This window comes from Aquarana catesbeiana, linkage group LG03 (genome assembly GCF_042186555.1).
Source record: "Aquarana catesbeiana isolate 2022-GZ linkage group LG03, ASM4218655v1, whole genome shotgun sequence".
Lineage (NCBI taxonomy): Eukaryota > Metazoa > Chordata > Amphibia > Anura > Ranidae > Aquarana > Aquarana catesbeiana.
The window spans coordinates 657,486,959-657,503,983 of record NC_133326.1 but is presented as its reverse complement, the minus strand read 5'-3'; the positions used below and the strand labels follow the sequence as shown (position 1 = coordinate 657,503,983).

General features: G+C 42.4%; 1 pseudogene; it reads right to left on the bottom strand.

The window, feature by feature from the left end:
- The window catches only part of LOC141134056 (uncharacterized), a 91,214-nt pseudogene that overhangs the window by 56,252 nt on the left and 17,937 nt on the right, over positions 1-17,025 (bottom strand).

Genomic DNA, 17,025 nt, shown 5'->3' with positions numbered 1-17,025 from the left:
TGGGACAGGAAATAAAGGTAAATCTTCCCAATGAGACATAGATATAAAAAAAAACTGACAGGGGGTATAATCCTCCCTTACATCCAAAATGGAAAAAAGTTATGCCTATTGTTCTACCTTAATGCACCGGGTCAATCAGTTCAGTTCAATCAGGTCAATTCAGTTAACTTGATATTTTGCAGTGCTACAGCAAAAAAAACTGGGGGACCGATCTGAAAACATTCAGTTATGTCTGAAGCTGAGTATACACTGTTAGTTTTTTTTCATCTTGTGGGTTAAATGAAAAAAAGAATGAATGGATTCACCCTTCCACATAAGCAAGGTGAATGGAGGAATCCACTTCACTGCAACATTGTATTCTGACAGTGGGCCTCTGCACTGTGAGAATACACTGATCAGCACCTGCGGCTGATTGCCACTGATCACTAAAAGTTTTACAGCTTGACCGTTCAACAAAAGTCAATCTGCCAATTGACTTCTGTTGAACAGGAAGGGCTACACACATCAAGATTCAACCACTGCCTGCTGAACTGTCTAAATTTCAATCTGTGTGCACCCACATTTACAATAGCCTGCTGAGGAAATGGAAGTTAGAGAAACTGCTGCAAACCCACTCACTGACTAATTTGTAGATTAAGTTAGGTTTGAACTGAATTATTTAGGCTGATTTGCTAAAGTAGTTAGAGAATTTTTACTTAAAAGTGTATGTCAATATTCACTTCAAATAGTCCAACAAATATAAAACAAATTCATGCTGATTCTGTATATCCAGTGCCAATAAAATAAGTAAACATTAATTTGCTTTACAAATGAATGGATAATTGAAGTGAATATTCATGCAATTTATAAAGTAAAGATTCTCAGCTCCTTTAGCAAATAATCCTAAGGCCGGCCATAAAAGGTCCAAATCACTGTGATATTTACTGTCTTGGCGGGGATGGCTTCCCCCGCTGGGAGCAGACAATTGCTTGGCAGGAGGGATTACCTTGTCAGCACAGTTTGTATTGATAAGGGAATCATGCAAATTTCTTTCCTGCAACTTGTGGTTGCAAGAAATAAATTTTCACTGTGTTCAGCCGGCCTAAATGTCTTTTTACACATAATTTGTAATCACAGAGAGTTAGTCAGAGTAGTTCTTAGAAAAATATACAGCTGGTAAAATAAGTATTGGACACGTCACCATTTTTCTAGGTAAATACATTTCTAAAGTTGCTATTGACATTAAATTTTCACCACATGTCTATAACAACACAGCATGCAATCCACGTATACAAAGAAACCAAAACAAATATGTTCAGAAATTAAGTTATGTGTAATAAAGTGGAAAGACACAGGGATGGGGTGAAGTTTGAAGGTGCGAACATCATGGTATGGGTCTGTTTTTCAGCATACAGCAGTGGCAAATGTCATATTATTGAAGGAAGGATGAATGGAAAAATGTACCAATAGATTCTTTATAAAAATATGCTGCCATCTACCAGGATGATGAAGATGAAATGAGGGTGGACATTTCAGCAAGACAATGATCCCAAACACAAAGCCAAGGAAACTCTTAATTGGTTTCAAAGAAAGAAAATAAAGCTTCCAGAATGGCCCAGCCAGTCACATGACTTGAATCCAATAAATATTTTATGGAAAGAACTAAAGATCAAAGTTCATAGAAGAGGCCCACGTAACCTTCAAGATTTAAAGGCTGTTTGTGTGGAAGAATAGGCCAAAATTACACCTGAGCAATGCATGCGACTAGTTTCTCCATACAGGAGGCATCTTGAAGCTGTCATTAAATACATTTCAGTTAGTGTGTTCAATACTTTTTCCCTGTGTTATTCCATTTTATTGCACATGACTTAACATACAATTACTACATTAACTACTGTTACTACATAACATACTATTTCTGAACAGATTTGTTTTTTTTTTGTTGTTGTATTTATGGATTACATGGGTTTTTATGGACATGTGGTAAAAATGTCATGTCAATAGAACCTTTAGAAATATATTTACCAAGAAAAATGGTGATGTGTTCAATACTTCTTTTACATGCTGTATATATCTAATGACAATACGTAAAATGTAAAATGTTCTTAATAAAAAAAACATAACTTTGTCTATAATTTCTGTTTCACTTTCATTCAGACTAAAGTGTATCTAAACCCCATATTATATATGTTGGTGCTAACAAGTCTTTCAAGTAATTCTTGCAATCATTTTTTCCAGGCTGTTTTTTTTTTTCTTTTTTACTTTGTGATTCTGCTACTTGAAAACTTTTTATGCAAGGGTTAAAAAAAAACCTACTCACTGTGTCATATCTACAAAAGAGCCGTGTTGTCTCCATATATTATATGGAATATTGCACACATTCTCCTCTGCTCATATCCATAATATATGCACTATAAGAGCAATGGAAAGTACAAATTAAACAAATTGAAAAAGAAAACCAGTGACACCTATTCACCAGGTCAGTAAATGAAAATATAACTCCTCAGCAGTGCTACAGAGAGCAAAAAAGTCACCGAGACTTTCACCCTACCTCCCCTATTAAAAAACTAAATTCTCCAGACATACATTTTGAACATTAAATATCAAAACAATAAGCAAACTCAAATGGTGAACAAAGTTAGCGTACACGATTAGTGCAAAGTTTGCCTGAAAAAAATAAAGTCTGTAACACATTTAACCTCCCTGGCGGTATGATTATTTCGGATTTTAGGTGCTGAAAGCGGTACAATTATTTTGCATGGAAATTTGGCGTTTTATATTGTAGGTCTGTAAATCTTAACAATAACACACTTAAATCTGTCCAAACCAGAGTCTAGTAGATATCCCGGGTATGATAAAGTTTGAAACACAAAAACATAAATTATAATATAATAAATAAAAATAAATAATTAAAAAAAAAAATAGTAATAAAATAAATTTCCCCACAATTCACTATCGCTCAATTCTGCAAGTGTTCTAATTTACTATCGCTGTTTTCTAGCTGGTCTAAAGCCACTTTTGACGTAAAGGGACACTTTTTGGTTGCTATGGACAATCTCCAGTTTCCAGGCAGAAAGAACAGTGTATATCATGTAAAACTGCATGCAGGGCATGGGCCAAAGCACTGGGGACAAAAGGGATGTGAAATCATTTCATACAGTACTGTAATCTGTAAGATTACAGTACTGTATGTGTTATGATTTTTACGTTTTTTTTAATTTGCCGCCAGGCTCCGCCCCCGTGCGTCGCGCCGCTCGCAGGGAACGGAGCCTGGCACGGAGAGGCTTCGGAGGAGGACGGAGCCCTCGGACACTGCGGGTGACATCGCAGGATCCCGGGGACAAGGTAAGTAAAGCCGCCCCAGGATCCTGCAATGCGATCCCGAGTGTGGCTCGGGGTTACCGCTAATGGGACTGAATTTTAACCCCGAGCCACACTCGGGAAAACCGCCAGGGAGGCTACGCTGAAATACATTTGTCAAAGTAAACAAAACCTGCACCATCAAACAATGTATAGATACCTGGAATAGTGTATACCTGATACCTGGAATAGTGTAGTATAGTTAAGATATCTCAGCAGCTCCCTCTTCTCCTGACCAGTCTGTAACACTAGTAACTCACTGAGCTCTACCTCCTAAATACAGTTTACCACCACTCACCAACATGAAGTGATATTAGGTTGCTAATAGGTCTAATTTACCTAACAAAAAGGTACGTTTATTACTTCTTTTAGAACAGGGCAACTATCCTTTGTTTTCATTGATAATCCCAGTCATTAGCATTTTAAAACTGGGAGGGGATATACAGTATCAGGAAGGATCTTTAAACTTAACAGTATGATAATTGGCTCAACATACCAAAAACAAATAAGACAATGATTTCATTATCAATTGAATTGCCTATCTGATACTATGAGGTCTTTTCCAAAGATAGCGCATTGTTCTATCAGAATACTGTTACATACAATTTGTATGGCTTGTTAAATAACCATTCACATGTAGGACCCATCCTGTACTCAATTCAGTTGCCCTATGTAAACTGTGGAGAAAGAATAGATTTAGTATGGTGACTAGGGATGAGCCGAACACCCCCCGGTTCGGTTCGCACCAGAACCTGCGAACGGACCGAAAATTTGCACAAACGTTGGAACCCCACTGACGTCTATGGGACTTGAACATTCAAAATCAAAAGTGCTAATTTTAAAGGCTAATTTTCATGGTATTGTCCTAAAAAGGGTTTGGGGACCCGGGTCCTGCCCCAGGGGACATGTATCAATGCAAAAAAAACTTTTAAAAAACGGCCGTTTTTTCAGGAGCAGTGATTTTGATGGTGCTTAAAGTAAAAAAAAATAAATAAATATTCCTTTAAATATCGTACCTGGGGGGTGTCTATTGTATGCCTGTAACGTGGCATGTGTTTTCCATGCTTAGAACAGTCCCTGCACAAAATGTAATTTTTAAAGGAAAAAAAGTCATTTAAAACTGCTTGCAGCTTTAATGTAATGTCGGGTCCTGGCAATATGGATGAAAATCAGTGAGACAAACGGCATGGGTACCCCCCCAGTCCATTACCAGGCCCTTTGGGTCTTGTATGGATATTAAGGGGAACCCTGCACCCAAATTAAAAAAGGAAAGGTGTGGGGCCCCCAGGCCCTATATACTCTGAACAGCAATATACAGGCAGTGCAAACAAGACAGGGACTGTAGGTTTGTTGTTAAGTAGAATCTGTTTGTAATTTTGAACTGGTACATTTTTAACGGGTTTAGCTCCAGCCAAAAAATCTATTTTAAGCTTTTTGGAAAACATAGGGGAGGGTTATCACCCCTGTGACATTTGTTTTGCTGTCTGTACTCCTCTTCAGAAGATTTTACCTCACTTTTTGTCCCAATGACAAATGTTTTTTGAAAATTTGGGTTTTTTTGTGAAACAAGAATTGGTGATAAAGCATCAGTGGAAAGTAGAAATGTTCTTCCCATATTAACTCTTACAGGAGAGAATTTCCCTTCCTAGGGGTAGATTTCATCTCACTTCCTGTTGTCTCCTTCCGTTTGCAAGTAGGAGTCGTTTGTAAGTTGGATTTTTGAAAGTAGGGGCCTTCCCTATATACTCAGCAGAAATTTGGGCCTTAGGTGTTGTTGTGGCCACAACACTGTAAGCCCTCACAGGGCCCTGCTGTGAAATATTAGATCAAGAATTGTAATTACATGCCCTTGTTGAACAGGGCCAGAAAAATTGGGCCTTTGGTTGTGGTGGTGGTGCTGGTGCCACAACACTGTAAGTCCTCACAGTTACTCTTGGTGGTTGCAGAAACGGGCCCTGCTGTGAAATATTAGATCAAGAATTCTAATTACATGTCCCGGTTGAACAGGGGCTGAAAAATTGGGCCTTAGGCACTGGTGCTGGTGCCACAACACTGCAACCCCTCACAGATTCTCTAGTTTAAACGCAGGAACTAGCCCTGCTGCAAAGAATTGCATCAAAAATTGTAATTACACGCCCCTGTTAAACAGGGGCTTAATAATTGGGCCTTAGGCACTGGTGCTGGTGCCACAACACTGCAACCCCTCACAGATACTCTAGTTGGAGCGCATGAACTAGCCCTGCTGCAAAGAATTGCATCAAAAATTATAATTACACGCCCCTGTTAAACAGGGGCTGAAAAATTGGGCCTTAGGCACTGGTGGTGGCGCCCAGAACCAAAAATGTTCTTGCAAGCTATCAGCATGATCACTGAGGAGGAAGAGGATAATTACTCAGCATAACAGGATAGTCACTCAGCATCAGCATAGGCAGTCTTTGAAGGGATCTGACATTTCAAAAAAATGTATTCGGTTACATCAGCATCAGGTGCTTGGTAGCTGGTGGTGATCCAAGACTGATTCATTTTTATGAAGGTCAGTCGATCTACTGAGTCGGTGGATAGACGCACCCTGTGATCAGTTACAAAGCCTCCAGCAGCACTGAATGTGTGTTCCGAAAGAACGCTGGATGCAGGACAGGCCAGTAGCTCAATTGCATACTGTGCAAGCTCTGGTCAGTGATGCATCCTCAAGACCCAGTAACCCAGAGGATTTTCGGTGTCCAAGTCAGATCTTGCCCCTAGGTATTCCTGCACCATGTAAAACAGACGCTGGCGATGGTTGCTGGAACCGATCATACCTTGGGGCTGCAGACTAAAAAATTGTCTGAACGCATCGGTCAGACGGCCACCTTCTCCACCGCTCCTTCTTTGACTGACCGAAGCCTCAGCAACACGTTGTCCAGAAACAGGAGTTTGTAACCTCCCAGTCTCTGTAAAAGCGTTGCACAGACCTTTCTGCAAGGCCTCCCAAAGATGTTTCATTTTCTGCTCCGTCTGCGATGGCAAGATAAGGTCCGCAACCTTACCCTTGTAACGTGGATCAAGGAGGGTTGCCTGCCAGTATTGTTCCTTCTCCTTGATACCACGAATACGAGGATCCTTCCGCAGGCTTTGCAGGATCAGGAAGGCCATGCAGCGTAGGTTTGCTGAGGCATTCGGTCCGGAGTCCTCTGGGTCACTAAGAACAACATGATCCGCAGCCACCTCCTCCCAGCCACATACAAGTCCATGTGTTTCTTGGGACTGTAAATGATCCCTTAAAGACTGCTGCTGATGCTGAGTGCCAGGCTCCACCTCTATACTGACACAATCCTCCTCCTCCTCCTCGTCTTCTTCCTGTGTGATCGGCGGGCACGCAGGAACACTGTCTGGATAAAGGGGGGATTGAGAGCTAAGGAAGTCCTCCTCTTACTGCCTCTGTTCTGCGTCAAGTGCCCTGTCCATTATTCCATGCAGCGTGTGCTTCAACAGGTGGACAAGGGGGACAGTGTCACTGATGCATGCACTGTCACTGCTCACCATCCTCGTGGCCTCCTCAAATGGTGACAGGACAGTGCATGCATCCCTGATCATGGCCCACTGGCATGGGGAAAAAAAAACAAGCTCCCCTAAACTTGTCCTGGTGCCATAGTCACACAGGTACTCATTGATGGCCCTCTGCTGCGTGTGCAGCGGCTGCAGCATGGCCAACGTTGAGTTCCACCTGGTGGGCACGTCACAGATTAGGCGGTTCTTGGGCAGGTTAAATTCCTTTTGGGGGTCTTCCAGCCAAGCACTGGCATTATATGACCGGCGGAAATGTACACAGACTTTCCTGGCCTGCCTCAGGACATCCTGTAAGCCCGGGTACCTGCCCAAGAACCGCTGCACCACCAAGTTAAGGATGTGAGCCAAACAGGGCACATGGGTCATTTGTCCCTGACAGAGGGCGGAGAGGAGGTTGGTGCCATTGTCACAAACCACCATTCCTGCCTTAAGTTGGCGTGGCGTCAACCACCTCTGAACCTGCCCCTGCAGAGCTGACAGAACCTCTGCCCCAGTGTGGCTCCTGTCCCCCAAGTACACCAGCTCAAGCACCGCATGGCATCTTTTGGCCTGCGTACTTGCGTAGCCCCTTGAACGCCTAGGTTTCCGAGGGCAAAGCACAGGAAGAGGCCATGGAGGAAGAAGAAGCGGAGGGGGTGGAGGAGAGAGGTGTGTCAGAAATATTAGTAGTGGCATTATGGAGGCATGGTGGCGGAACAACCTCCAATACTACTGCACCTTGTCCTGCATCCTTCCCAGCTGCCAGCAGAGTCACCCAATGCGCCGTGAAACTTAGGTAACGTCCCTGTCCATGCCTGCTGGACCATGAGTCAGCGGTAATATGACCTTACCGCTGACCGCCCTGTCCAGCGAGGCATGGACATTGCCTTCCATATGCCGGTAGAGAGCCGGGATTGCCTTCCATGAGAAAAAGTGGCGTTTGGGTACCTGTCACTGAGGAACCGCACATTCCAAAAACTCACAGAAGGGGGCAGAGTCTACCAACTGAAAAGGTAGCAGTTGAAGTGCTAGCAATTTTGCCAAGCTGGCATTCAACCGCTGGGCATGTGGATGGCTGGGAGCGAACTTCTTTCGGTGGTGCAGCAGCTGGGGCAGGGAAATTTGCCTGGTACAATCTGACATCGGTGTACCGAAAGCAGATTGCCCACAAGTACTTGGCTGTGACACACCTAATTCTACACCTTCATTCCTCTCAGTGCAGGTCTCAGAGAGGACTGAAGGTATAGTGGGGTTGGAGATCTCAGCTGATGAGGAGCAAGGAGAGGTCCTCTTTGTTCTTTGGTGTGGGTCTTTTAGGTACGCTTGCCAACGAACTGCATGGCAGGTCAACATATGTCTGGTCAAGCATGTGGTGCCCAAGCGGGAGATGTTTTCGCTACGCAAGACACGCTTGAGACATATGTTGCAAATAGCAGCGGTGCGATCTGATGCACTCGTCTCAAGAAAGGGCCAACCAAAGAACTTTTGGAATAACGCGCAGAGACAGCAGCGCCCTGCACATGCGGAGCTTTGCGGTGTGATACAGTCAGTGTGCTGCCCTTAGGCTGGCCCCTGGAGGGCATCCTGCCTTGTTGGTGATGTGCCTCCTCCTCCTCCTCCCCTCTCCTATCAGGCACCCACGTTGAGTCAGTGACCTCATCATCCCCTCCCTCCTCATCACTGGAGCAAACCTGGCAGTATGCTGCAGCAGGGGGAGCATGACTGCCAGATTGCTGTCCTTCTTGGGCACCCCCTCTGTCTGTGCTCACGTTACTGCCTTCATCTAGCTCAGTATCATCATCAGAGCCTTATAAACGCTGGGCATCCTCCTGGAGCATGTACCCAACACTGTGGTCAAACAGTTCGAGGGACTCCTCAGGAGGACATGGTGGGGCTAGGGAAGGAGTCACTGATGCCATTGATACATATTAGAAAACAGAGCAACAAAGTGGGACTTTGCATGAGACGCCAGGTGAGTAGAAAAAAGCGTCTCCATCCCCAATAATTTAAGCAAAAGAAAACGGAATGACGGGACTTTATATGAAACATGCACTCCAGGAGATAACAACTTAAAACCATGAATGTGGCAAGTAACCAATATATCAGATCCAAAACACATTGCATGGAAGCATAGTGTAACATCAATTGGCATTAAATGATTTATTGATATATAAATTGTAACCAAAGTAAAAATAATATTGACATGGTTCATAATAATAGTAAAAACCCTTATTCATAACGAGACAGGTCTTGAATTGTACATAAGGTATAGCAAAAATACAGTTAATGACATGGTTAGTTCATTTTGTACATACTGTAAACAGCAATTCCATAGAAGACCGGTCTCTAAAATATTTCATTATAAGCTGGGTAGGCGAGTAAAATCCAATTGATATGTAAAATAAATCAACAATGTAGTTTTCAATATATGGGGGCAACCAATGGCTCACACTTCCATAATAGAACAACATGATTGGCTCATATTAAAACAAACTGTAGATAGCCAGATTCACTGAGGTGTATCTCCATGATAAGTAATTATAACTAGAATGTGTTGGTACAGTCCAGTTGGTATAAATACGGTAATAAAATGATACTAATATAGTGTAGACATGGGGGCATCTATTGGCTCAACGCGTTTCGTGGCGACCGCCACTCTTTAGGAGCAGATATGCAGTAGGTGTCTATAGATATTAAAAAAAAAAACATGTATATTAAAAGAGTTTTGTATGGTAGATCTGTGTAGAGGGGGAGGAAGGACGAGAAAAAAGGGGGGGTATAGCCCGATTCTCAAAACTACTTACGGGTAATCCTATGAGTTTGGGCGTGGGCATGGAGGGCTGGGGGCTAACCGAAAAAACATCAGCTCCCGGGAGCTGAGGTGGACTGGCCCAGTACTCCCAAAGCCAACCTGGCTTTGGCCAATTACAGCTCTCTCTACAGACGGCGCTGTGATTGGCCAAGCATGCGGGTCATAGTGCATGCTTGGCCAATCATTAGCCAGCAATGCACTGCGATGCCGCAGTGAATTATGGGCCGTGACGCGCCACTCGAATTTGGCGCGAACGGCCCATATCGTTCGCAATTCGACGAACGATCGAACAGCCGATGTTCGACTCGAACACGAAGCTCATCCCTAATGGTGACAAATGGAGAAAAATCTTTGTTGAAAACAACACAGAGCTTACTACTGCAAACCTTATGAAGATTCACTTGCCTGGCCATTTTGCTGACTCTCTGGCTTAAGTCACTTACCTAGAATATATAACCTATCATGAAAGTCAGAATTCCTAACCTGTATACATTTTCTAGGTTAGCGGCATGCAAAATTAAAGCCAGTGGGTCAAAATGAAAATCAGGTGACATGTATTTGCAGCAGTGAAGATTAAGTAATGGCAACCTTCATGTTTCTCACAAAATAGAATTCGTCTAGGAAACAGTTATGTCCATAATAAATACTGATTGTTACCATACAGGAAAGAAAATCTCTGTGAGATGGGCCAATACATACAAATACTAAATATCTCATTAAATTAGAGCAGACCCACCAGTCACAACTACATGTATATTACTATCTAAATACATTCTGTAAACATCTTCAAGCTAAAAACATGATGGACATTCTTGATACCACACTAAAATGCCATTTCTGGTAAAACTTATGAAAATATTCTATTCATTAGTAGCATGTCTGTCTGTGTTCAGACACTCCCCATATTACAGTAAAGTACAGTATTTGATTCAAGAATGGTTGAAACAACAATTGTGAAAATGATGGGAATATTTCTCAGGATATTCCCTAATGTCCTGGGCCCCCACAGCAGAAAATTCAGAGCTGAATGGCTTGGCTTTAGGTACCCTGTTTCCCCAAAAATAAGACCTAGCGTGATTGTCGGTGATGGCTGCAATATAAGCCCTACCCCCCAAATAAGCCCTAGTTAAAGTCTTTGTAGGTCTTATTTTCAGGGTTGGGCTTATTTTCAGGGAAACAGGGTAGGGTTTATTTGGGGGGTTGCAGCCATCACCGACAATCACGCTAGGTCTTATTTTCGGGGAAACAGGGTAAACAAGCACATGGTGAGTTCCACCAATTAAAGAAATGAATAGGTATATAAAAAGATAACTTTACAAATAAATGGATACATAAAACTACTGACGCATTTTATATTGTTAACTTTGTTTAAATTGTCATCAACTTCAAGAACCTTCTGTCTCTGATCTGAGTTATGTCTCTTTGTTCGAGAAAACCCCCTCTGAGGGACTCCTGCCTCCGTACCAAGTCCATGCTACGAGACCAAAATGGCCAATTACATTTCACCATGTGAAAATGCATTAAAATGCATCATTATAGGGAAGGTTTTTCTAATCACATTACCTTTCCTGGTGGAAACAGAAATGCCTCTGCTATCCATTGCAGCTCCACTACTCATTGTGGACAAGTCAACAGCAACAGTAGCACCATCACCAGCAGGAGACATCAACAGAGACATTGCAAACTTTCTTCAGGCAATATTGGGCCAACCTGCCCAAGGTAGCACTCATAGGCATGGCTTGTGCAGAATGGTCAGTGAGTATTTAATCTCCAATTCAGACACTAACAATCTCAGATGTTCATAAAGATCCTAAGGACTACTGGGCACCTAAGATAGACCAGTGATCAGAACTAGCAGAGCAAAAACTAGTTTCTGCATGAATGCAACCAGGTCCCTTTATCTGTGATGAAGTATATGTTTACAAAATTAAGAGCACACACTTCCTACTAGGTGGTGCTGCTCTTTCTGCTTCTCCTGTTATGTCTAAAGCTGGGTATACATACTTAGAATCCTCTCCACTGTGACACAGTATTCTGACAGCGGGTCTCTACACTGTGGAAATAAACTGATCAGCACCTGCAGCCATCTGGCTGCAGGCACTGACAATGAAAGTTTTCCACATTCAACAAAAGTCGATCTACTGATCACTTTTCGTCAAACAGGAACGGGTAAAAAATTTCATTCCGACCAGTCCCTGCAGAACCCTTGTAATTTCAATGTGTTTGCACCCACCTTTACAATGGCATGCTGAGGAATTGGAAGTTAGAGAAGATGCTGTAAACTTACGCACTGACTAATTGTAAATTAGGTTAGATTTGAAGTGCATTAATAAGGCTGATTTTCTAAAGTAGTTGAGAATCTTCACTTAAAAATGTATGTGAATAGTCATTTCAAAATCCAATCCGGTAAAAAGAAAATTTACGCTAATTTTAAGTTCTCTAATCATGTGCTGATAAAAAAAATTATACATGATGGGATATTTGAAGAGAATATTCATGCAATTTATAGAGTAAGATTCTCAGCTCTTTTAGCAAATAAGTCTGAATGTCTTTTCACACTTTATTTGTAATCGTGTAGTTAGTCAGAGTAGATCTTAGAAAAACATTTATATTTATTAAACAAGAAATAAAATGTAATATAATCTTAATAATAAAACTTAGCCTTGTCTCTAATTTCAGTTTTACTTTCATTCAGGTTGAAGTGTATCTAAACCCCAAATTGTGTATGTTGCTGCTAACAAGTCTTTGATGTCATTCCTGCTTTCATTTTCTCCAGGCTTGTTTCCCTTTTCTATTTGGTGATTCTGCAAACTTACAAACTTTCGATGCAAGGGTGAAAAAGATCACTCGCTTTATCATATCTATGGTATGAGCAATGTTGTCTCCCCAGATTGTGTGCTTTTAATTTGGAATACTGGACACCTCTCTATAATGTATGCACTATAAGAGCAATGGAAAGCAAAAATGAAATAAAAACAATTATTTTGCTGGACAGAATATATAATAATATTTGAAAAAAATAGAAAAAGAAAACTAGTGACACCTATTTGCCAGGTCAATAAATGAGAATACAAGTCCTCAGCAGGACCACAGGGAGCAATACAAATTCACAAAGACTTTCGCCCTTCAACCTTTTTAACCACTTCAGCCCCGGAAGGATTTACCCCCTTCCTGACCAGAGCACATTTTACAATTTGGCACTGCGTCACTTTAACTGCTAATTGCGCAGTCATGCAATGCTGTACCCAAACTAAATTTGCGTCCTTTTCTTCCCACAAATGGTATTTGATCACCTCTGCGGTTTTTATTTTTTGCGCTATAAACGGAAAAATCCTGAAAATTTTGAAAAAAAATGATATTTTCTACTTTTTGTTATAAAAAGAAACCAGTAAACTCAATTTTAGTTATACATTTAGGCCAAAATGTATTCGGCCACATATCTTTGTAAAAAAAAATGTCAATAAGCGTATATTTATTGGTTTGCGCAAAAGTTATAGCGTCTAAAAAACTAGGGTACATTTTCTGGAATTTACACAGCTTTTAGTTTATGACTGCCTATGTCATTTCTTGAGGTGCTAAAATGGCAGGGCAGTACAAACCCCCCCCCCCCCAAATGACCCCATTGTGAGCCAATTGAATGTTGAGCCCATTGAATATTACATTTTTTGTCCCAAGTGATTGAATAATGACAAAAAAAAAAAATTACAAAAAGTTGTCAATAAATGATATATTGCTCACACAGTCCATTGGCATATGTGGAATTGCACCCCAAAATACATTTAGCTGCTTCTCCTGAGTATGGGGATACCACATGTGTGGGACTTTTTGGGAGCCTAGCCGCGTACGGGGCCCCGAAAACCAATCACCGCCTTCAGGATTTCTAAGGGCGTGATTTCACTCTTCACTGCCTATCACGGTTTTGGAGGCCATGGAATGCCCAGGTGGCACAAACCCCCCCCCCCCAATGACCCCATTTTGGAAAGTAGACACCCCAAGCTATTTGCTGAGAGGCATGGTGAGTATTTTGCAGCTCTCATTTGTTTTTGAAAATGAAGAAAGACAAGAAAAAAATTTTTTTTCTTCTTTTTTCAATTTTCAAAACTTTGTGACAAAAAGTGAGGTCTGCAAAATACTCACTATACCTCTCAGCAAATAGCTTGGGGTGTCTACTTTCCAAAATAGGGTCATTTGGGGGGGTTTGTGCCACCTGGGCATTCTATGGCCTCCGAAACTGTGATAGGCAGTGAAGAGTGAAATCAAAAATTTACGCCCTTAGAAAGCCTGAAGGCGGTGCTTGGCTTTCAGGGTCCCGTACGCGGCTAGGCTCCCAAAAAGTCTTACACATGTGGTATCCCCGTACTCAGGAGAAGCAACAGAATGTATTTTGGGGTGTAATTTCACATATTCCCATGGCATGTTTGAGCAATATATCATTTAGTGACAACTTTGTGCAAAAAAAACAAATTTGTCTTTTTCCCGCAACTTGTGTCACAATATAAAATATTCCATAGACTCGACATGCCTCTCTGCAAATAGCTTGGGGTGTCTACTTTCCAAAATGGGGTCATTTGGGGGGGTTTTAAACTGTCCTGGCATTTTATGCACAACATTTAGAAGCTTATGTCACATATCACCGACTCTTCTAACCACGTGAAGACAAAGCCCTTTCTCACACTTTTTGTTTACATGAAAAAATTATTTTTTTTTGCAAGAAAATTACTTTGAACCCCCAAACATTATATATTTTTTTTAAAGCAAATGCCCTACAGATTAAAATGTGGGTGTTTCATTTTTTTTTTCCACGCAGTATTTGCGCAGAGATTTTTCAAACGCATTTTTTTGGGAAAAACACACTTTTTTAAATTTGAATGCACTAAAACACACTATATTGCCCAAATGTTTGATGAAATAAAAAAGATGATCTTAGGCCGAGTACATGGATACCAAACATGACATGCTTTAAAATTGTGCACAAACGTGCAGTGGTGACAAATTAAATACATTTTTAAAAGCCTTTAAAAGCCTTTACAGGTTACCACTTTAGATTTACAGAGGAGGTCTACTGCTAAAATTACTGCCCTCGATCTGACCTTCGCGGTGATACCTCACATGCATGGTGCAATTGCTGTTTACATTTGACGCCAGACCGACGCTTGCGTTCGCCTTAGCGCGAGAGCAGCGGGGGACAGGGGTGCTTTTTTATTTTTCTTTATTTTTTTTTTTGCTTTTTTATCTTATTTTTAAACTGTTCCTTTCATTTATTTATTTTTTTAATCATTTTTATTGTTATCTTAGGGAATGTAAATATCCACTATGATAGCAATAGGTAGTGACAGGTACTCTTTTTTGAAAAAAATGGGGTCTATTAGACCCTAGATCTCTCCTCTGCCCTCAAAGCATCTGACCACACCAAGATCGGTGTGATAAAATGCTTTCCCAATTTCCCAATGGCGCTGTTTACATCCGGCGAAATCTAAAAAAAGAAAAAAAAATCTAATCTTTCTGACCCTAAAACCTAAGTTATATCACCGCCGGGCGATCAGGGGGTTAAACCTTTATTAGGTAATAAATGGCGGGTGCCCTGACACTATAAAAAATAAACTAACTAACCAGCGTCACCCGTAACACTTATACGGTGATCACTGGTGAAAGGGTTAACTAGGGGGCAATCAAGGGGTTAAAACCTTTATTAGGTAGTATATGGGGGTCCCTGACGCTATAAAACGCAGACGGCGAACCAATATGTAGCGCTGGTAGATTTACAATCTACCGCAGATTAGGTAAAATTAGTAAATTGTGTGTTAGGAAGGTTAAAAGTTCACCTCTGTTCCAGCTTGGCTGATGCTGTGTGTGCTTCCGTGCTGACCGTTGGGTGTCGCTGTTACCATTAGTCAGTGTTGGAAGGGCAACGTGTCGAAGTGTATAGATGCTCCTCTGTCTAGGAGACAAGCTCGGTGGAGGTGGTCCTCCAAATTGCGTTCTAGGAAGGGGGTATTTATGGGCCTCCGATCGGGAGGCCCGCGATGCTGCGGCACAGGGGTGGGTCCAGAGGCTTGTCTGGGGCCTACCACCGTGGCCGAGGAATGGTCCTGAGCTGTCAGTCCGGTGTGACGAAGCTGGACAGCCGAGGAGATCCCAGGGGAGGACCCGTCTTGGAGAGATCACGCAGCGTGCTGGTCTATAGAGGGGCCTGGTGACTCGGTTGCAGGACGTATCCAAAAGAAGTAACTATACAGCATAGTGTCGCTGGTTCGGCTTAAAGGTTCAGGCACTGTGACTGACTGTTCACTGCAGAAGATCTGATACATCCTGTGGCAGAGGATCGTGCCGAATTAACCCCCCAAATAAGTCTGTGGCAGTGCCTTTAGATTCGTGCTGCGTACTGGCTGCTAGACCGGTGAGAGAGGCCTATCCAGACGAGCAAAGAGTGTGTCCCATGAGGGGAACGCATTCCACACAATAATTTGAATTCTACCAGGACATTTGTTGCTAAGATCTTGTAAGAAGATATTTGAGTTTCTCCTGAAGGTTTCCTTTTCCGTCTCTTTCCTGCTACTCCCTAAAGTTGACTGTTTAATAAAGCATTGAAAACGTACTCCAGTGTTGGTGCGTGTGTCATCCAACAGTAAACTCAACGGAACCCCTAGACCCGGTGCCGGTGAAACAGAGGGAAGCAAAGTGAAGGTAAAAGACCCGTTTAAACCAGTACCTCCACCGTGAGTTATTGCTACATATATATTTACCTCCCTAACTAACGTCACCAGTGACACTAAAACAGCGATCAGAAAAATGATCGCTTAGTGACACTGGCGACGGGGGGGGGTGATAAAAGGGTTAAAACTTTATTAGGGGGGTTAGGGGGGTACCTCAGACCTAAATGGGGCTAACACTAACTGCCCTACCACACTAACTGTCACAAACTGACACCAATGCAGTAATCAGAAAAAAAACTGCTTGGTGTCAGTGTGACAGGTGGGGGGGTAATTGGGGGGTGATCATGGGGTGATCGGGGGGTGATGGGGGGTGTACAGAATGCCTTGCGTATTCTACTGTGTGTGTTGTGTTGTGCAACTCACTCAGATGTCTTCTCTCCTCGGCGCTGGAACGTAAAATACTGATCCGAGGAGAGATGACATCATTTCCTCTGCTGCTGTTTACTATACAGCAGCAGAGGAAGAATCCCATTGGCTGGGAGCGATCGCGAAGGGGGGGCCACGAATGGATGGCTTCCCCCTCACCCCTAATCGCTCCCAGACAGAAGCCGACCGCCTCGGGCACCGGGGGGGTCCGATTGGACCCCCCGTACGCGGGAGGCAGATCACGTACCAGGTATGTGATTTTGCCTGCCG